This window comes from Alligator mississippiensis, chromosome 10 (genome assembly GCF_030867095.1).
Source record: "Alligator mississippiensis isolate rAllMis1 chromosome 10, rAllMis1, whole genome shotgun sequence".
NCBI classification, from domain to species: domain Eukaryota; kingdom Metazoa; phylum Chordata; order Crocodylia; family Alligatoridae; genus Alligator; species Alligator mississippiensis.
In genome coordinates this window covers 16,617,184-16,623,217 of record NC_081833.1, presented here as the reverse complement: position 1 = coordinate 16,623,217, position 6,034 = coordinate 16,617,184, and the positions used below count along the sequence as shown (strand labels likewise).

Sequence of the window (6,034 nt, the reverse complement as noted above, 5' to 3'; positions counted from 1 at the left end):
GTAGCTGCTGCGAGCCCAGGCAGGATGCAGGACTTCTCCACAGTCACCCCTGGGAGCAACCTTTCCTCAGGGCCCTGAGAGCTGTCACATGAGTGACCCTGGGAGACACGGGACCACCTCTCTATTCCTGCTATAGGAACAAACCTCATACACGCATGCTCCCCACTTGGCCGTGTCTAAGCATGTGACGCTCACCCCTCTTCTGTGGACCCCTGTGCACGTGGATGCTCCTCACCTGAGAGCCAGACGTGGCTGAACACTGCTCTCCAGAGTTCTCCTGGTTTCCACAGGGAGACCAACTCTCTGCCTATAATCACTTCACCCATGAGCCCACTCCCTGCCTCTCAGTGGACCCAACCTCCACGTGGACCAGGAGTGAGACCTCCAGTGCTGGTGAAGGCTCCTGAAGGTCAGGCTCACAAAAGCCAGGAGAAGTGCTTCCTTTTTCTAAGCCCTCCATGCCCATGGCCTGTGGGCCTTGCAGGCATCTGTGCAGGAGCCAGAACAGCAGCCTCACAGCAGTGGGGACAGGGCTGTGAGGAGCCAGGTCCTGGCACAGAAGAAGGGCAGCTGCCCTCAGTCAGTGAAAGCAGCTGGAAGAGCTGGGCCCCGACGTGACACGGGTGGAAGCGGGCCACACCGCAGCTGTACAGGGCTGTGTCTGGGTGCGGTGTAAGGAAAGGGAAGATGGGCGCTGTTCAGTGTCTCGGACAGACCAGCCAGGCTGGCGCTGAGGTTAGCTCCTACAGGCAGAGCCCTTTCCTGTGTTGTGCAGCTGGGGCTGCCCTGACCCCTGCACAGAGCAGAGCGGACATTGTGCCATGTGTGGGCTGCAGACACTCAGCTATAACATCCCTGCAACCCCCACATCTGGCTTGTTCCATACCTGCAGCACCCACTGGTGACAAACCCCGGGGGAAAGCTCAGGATTAGCACGAGGCATGTAGACAGGGCCAGCCCCCCCCAGCATGATGGTGTGAGCATTCACCCCACAGAGGGGCTCCCTAGTCATGACACAGCCCCCCGGGACAGCCCTGTCCCGCACCTGTCCCACCTGTCCTGGAGGCAGCCGCATGTCAGCTGGCAGATCCCAGGCCCAAGTCCAGTCCTGCCGTCTGTGCTGTCTTGGTGAGAGGCTGGGACTGGCTGAGTTAGGGGAGCGACACTCCTGACATGGCTCTTGTTCCTTGTCTGCCGTGGTTCCCAGTGCTGCAGTCAGACATGCTGCCCTCCCTCCCCCTCCATCTCCACAGCAGGCATATAGGACCAAGCTGTGTGACGGATAGGATGAGTGAGCCTCCCCGCTCCAAAACCTGGCAGCATGTGAGAAGGGAGAGGCAGCCAGCCTGGCACCCAGTCCCCAAGTTTCCTCCTCAAGGTGACCTTGCCCAGCCCTGCTGCTTGTGCCAATGGCACCAGGCCTCATCAATGCTGTGCATGGCCCTGTTGTGCCATGAAACCCCCAGAGGTCATAGCAGCTAGCAGTTCCCTGCTCCCCCCCCCCCCACCGCTTCCCTCCAGGGAAGAGCAGTAAAACCAGACCAGGACACATCTAGCTGCAGGGACACTTACTACCTGCCTTTCTTGACCTCTCCCTTTGGTAATAGGCAATTTATTGATCTACAATGATAACAGAAAAAAGCAATAAGAACAGTCAAGCAATTCTATAGATCCACTAAATCCTAGGACTGTCATCAGAGTAAAAGTACATCTGGCCAGGACGCAGTCTTCATTGTGAGGTTCTCTGTTAAGTGTCAGGTGTCACCATGTCAGCAGCCTGGAGGTGGGATGCTGAGGCCCACACCCTGCCTCCAGTGGGGTGGATGAGATGGGCTGGTGGCCTTGGGAGCCTTTCTTGGCAGTTGGGGATGGGGAAGAGACATGGGAAGGATCTATTTGCTGCTCCAAAGTCCTTCCTTCCCTCCTCATGACTTTTGATCCATGGCCATAGGTAGTTGGTTTTTAAATGTCCATGTAGCTTATCACATGCACACACATTAATTTGGTTTTCCCAGGATTTCTCCTAATTTGGTCTGTTCCCCCAAAACCAGGACTCAGGGCTTCCCAGCTCTGGGGACTTGGTAGCTAGTGCCACCTTATCTCATGTTATGGGAAGTGTGGTCCCTGCTCCCTCTGTTTTCCAGACTATATGTCCTGGTTGGCATTGTGTTAGACAGCCTGTTTCCTCCAGGGCTGTGTGAAACCATGTGACTGTGTGACCCAGACTCTTAGAAATCAATTAGACCCTGTTGCCCATCCTGAAACATTCTAATAGATAGATAGATAGATAGATAGATAGATAGATAGATAGATAGATAGATAGATAGATAGATAGATAGATAGATAGATAGATAGACGTTAATTCCCAAAAAACAAACCTTTAAATACCATTTTCTAAGCTATCACTGTCCTCCTCATCCTGCTTATGTACCATGCTGGCATGATGAAGAAGAGGGCTTTCCTAACTGTCCTCCTCAATAGAGGGTTTCCTTTCTCCAGCCTGCTCTGGCTGCACTGTGTGTTCTCTCTCTGTACATTTACTCATGTTTGATTTTTCCCAAAGTTTTCCCCTCCTGTTCCAAGGCCCCTGTGCCAGAACATGGTGATTCTGCCACCTTCAGTGAAACTCTCCTGCACAGTGAGACATGGGAACCGCATCAGTGGCTACTCTGTACACAGGTAACAGCAGAAACCGGGGAATCTCCCTCCGTACTTCCTGAATTACTTCTCAGAGTCCAGCAAAGACCAGGACTCTGGGATCTCTACTCCCTTCTCTGCTTCCAAAGACACGTCCAATAACACCAGCTGACCATCACTTAGGACCTTCCAGAGTTCAAGCCTGATTATTGCTGTGCTACGTGGCAGAAGAGCACTTGTCAGTGGCATCCACAGGGAAGTGAGACCAACCCCTCCTCTGCCCTCAGAGCCTGGAGGGACCTGGGCCAACAGCAGCGATGGGCTGGTGCAGGAACACTCCCTCTGCAAGGCAATGACCTGTTACCGGTCACCCTCTCTCAGTAGAGTGGAAGCAGCTTTTCCCTTCTTCCACTCTGCTTCAATGCTCTCTCTGTCAGGCTTGGAGATGTGAGTGGTTCTTTGCCCTCCTCATCCTCTACTCCTTTCATGGGGAGGAGATAACATAACTTCCCTAGCTCCCTTCACCCCTTCTGAAAAGACCTGTGTCCCACACATGTACCTCCCTCCTTCTGCATGGGGCACTTTGCAAAGCCTGGATGAAGAGTGGGCAGCACCCAGGACCAAGCCAAGGAGAAGGCGTATCATGTCCAGTTGCAGCCTCTGGTGACACTGCCCCCGCTCCCTGGCTGCAGCTGCCTTTCACATGCCCAGGAGCAGAGGGCCTAGGAGAGGGGCTGCCTGCACAAATCCCCATGTCCCTTGCAGCAGGAAAGGCCGGTCAAGTTTCCACCTGCCAGAAGAAAAAGCAACATGGGCTAGAAATGAGGTCCTGCGAGCTCAGACTCCCACAGTCAATGCAAGCTGCAGGAACTGTAGGACACCACTGGGCACTCCTGGTCCCTGTCAAGTCTCACCGAATGGGGGTCCTTGTACAGCGAGACCTTTTCTTGCAGACTGATCCCTACTTGCATGTGGCTCCTCCCCTGGGACCAGTCAGAGGCTGGGGCCAGAGGATGTCAGGACAGCACCATACATTGAAGCCCCAAGTGAAAACCTTATAACCAGCCTCTGCCCATGGGAATAAACTCCATGCACTGAGTGTCTGAGTCCTTTGAGGCATGAACTCTGTGGGATGAGCTTGACTTTGAGATGAGTATGGGAGTGGTGGGCATTCTCCCTGCCATCCTCATCCTCCACTCCATTCATGGGGACAACGGAGCATAACTTTCCTGGCTCCCTTCTCACCGTCAGAGAAGACCTGTGTCCCCCATACCCATCTCCCTCATTCTGGATGGGGCCTGTGCATGGCCTGGCTGAGGAGTGGGCAGCGCGCAGGACAGATTGAAGTAGGGCATCCTCTCCTTATGCAGTGGGTCTTTATGCAGGGGGATCCTTTCTTGTGGACTGACCACCCCTTGCACGTGGCTCCTCCCCTGTGTCCACAGGGACCAATCACACAGGAGCACATAAGCAACAAGGCCCCACTTCACTGCTCTCCTCCTCTCCACTTCCCCTCACTGCCTATATAAGACGCAAGCACAGGAGGGCATTTTCAGTGGGTTTGTCCCTCTCTCTCCTGCAAGTGCTGGTGATCTCCTCACCATGCTGTGGGCTCCCCTCCTTGTCCTGCTGGGGACGTGGTGCACAGGTGAGAGTGGGGAGAAGGATAATTACACAGAGAAGTGGCTGCTGAAACCAGGGCCCAAGCACAGGACCAGCAGGATGGGAGTGTGGTGGGAGAAACCTCCCTAAGGTCCATTGTCTAGCTGTAATTTGATTGACAGACAACGCGGGTAAAGAAAGACAGCTGTTTATTTGCTCGAGCAAAGACCATAAAGCCAGCAAAAGGCAAAATGGCCCCCCCTCAAGGGTGAGGCGATCTTTTATACTTATTACAACAAGGCAAGACTATATGGTTAACAAAAAGCAATACTTGGGGCGGTGCTCTATAAATCTTTGTAACAGCATATTTCTATTAAGCTGAACTAGCACTTTTTTAAAAGCTAAAAGTTAAGTAACAGTAACATTATGTTAGCAAAACCTTACACAGTAGAAGATATTTCTCAAGGACACAACCAGTAAGCTCAAACAATGGTTTCTCTGTCTTATCTTACTTTTAGCTGTAGCTGATTTTTTTTAGCACACAGACACAGATTCACTTTTTAACTCAGAAAATGCTTGTTGCAGTTAAAATGATTACTTGACACAAGCAAAGGCCTAGCTATCATTCTGCCTTGTGGTCAGCTGCATTACTAGGCCACAGGTCATGCCTTGTATTCAGCTGTAAAGCTAATACTTCTTAAAAATCCAAATTATTGTAAACCTAACAGTATGCTTTCAGAAAACTATTCTATTTCAGGGCAATGACAAACCTGCGGACTACAGGAGCACTGGGCAGATGTGACAGGTGTCTGTATGTTGTTTTCCAGGTGCCAGATCACAGTCTCTGCTCACTCAGCCGCCCGCAGAGTCAGTGTCCCCAGGGAACACTGTGAAATTCTCCTGCTCCATAAGCAGTGGGACCAGCATCAGTGGCTACACTGTGTACTGGTACCAGCAGAAACCTGGGACCCCCCTCGGTACCTGCTGTATTACAAGTCAAATGCTGACAAGCACCAGGGCTCTGGTGTCCCCGCTCGCTTCTCTGCATCCAAAGATACGTTCAGTAACACCGGCTACCTGACAATCACCGGTGTCCTCGCAGAGGACGAGGCTGACTATTGCTGTGCTGTGTGGCACAGTAGTGCTTGTTACAGTGACACAGCCACAGGGGAAGTGAGAAAAAAACCTCCTGTGACTTCCCTCAGCCGGGGCTCTGTTGTAGCCAGCAAGGAGCCGTACCAAGAACAGCAAGTGCCTGTGCAAACACGCCATCTGCCTCTCATGGGAGAGACTGGTGTACCAATAGCAGCCTTACAGGGCCCTCATACTCATTATATCTGATGCTATACTCAGATGTTCCAGCATCCCTGACCGAGTCATGGGTTTCAACTCCAGTAACACAGCTACGCTGCCCATTGCTGGACTCCAAGCCCAGGATGAGGCATTTCATTACTGCCAGATGTGCGACAGCAGCATTTTCCACACAGGCACTGTGCAATGGGGATGTGGGACCCAACCCTTCTGCTGTCATACCCCACCCTTACAATTTCTGTTTACAGTGGTCTGAGAGCCAGGCCTCCATCCACTTTACTATACCAAGAGACAAGTTTTTGGTTTATAGATACTGAAGAGCTCCCCTCAAGTCAGTCAAAATATATTACCCAGAGATCTCACTATTGATCTTCCACGAAACCAACAGTGCCTTTCACTGGCAAATGCTTCTCATATGGTCACCAAAGGCAGAAGAAATGTCCCCAGCCCAGAGTTCAGAGTCCTCCCACCTTTTCCCTTCCAG

The 6,034-nt window shown here is 52.3% G+C and overlaps 1 pseudogene; it reads left to right on the top strand.

The window, feature by feature from the left end:
- The first annotated feature begins 4,239 nt into the window (after positions 1–4,239).
- On the top strand, positions 4,240–5,580 carry LOC106737661 (immunoglobulin lambda variable 5-37-like; annotated as a pseudogene).
- Positions 5,581–6,034: the final 454 nt, after the last annotated feature.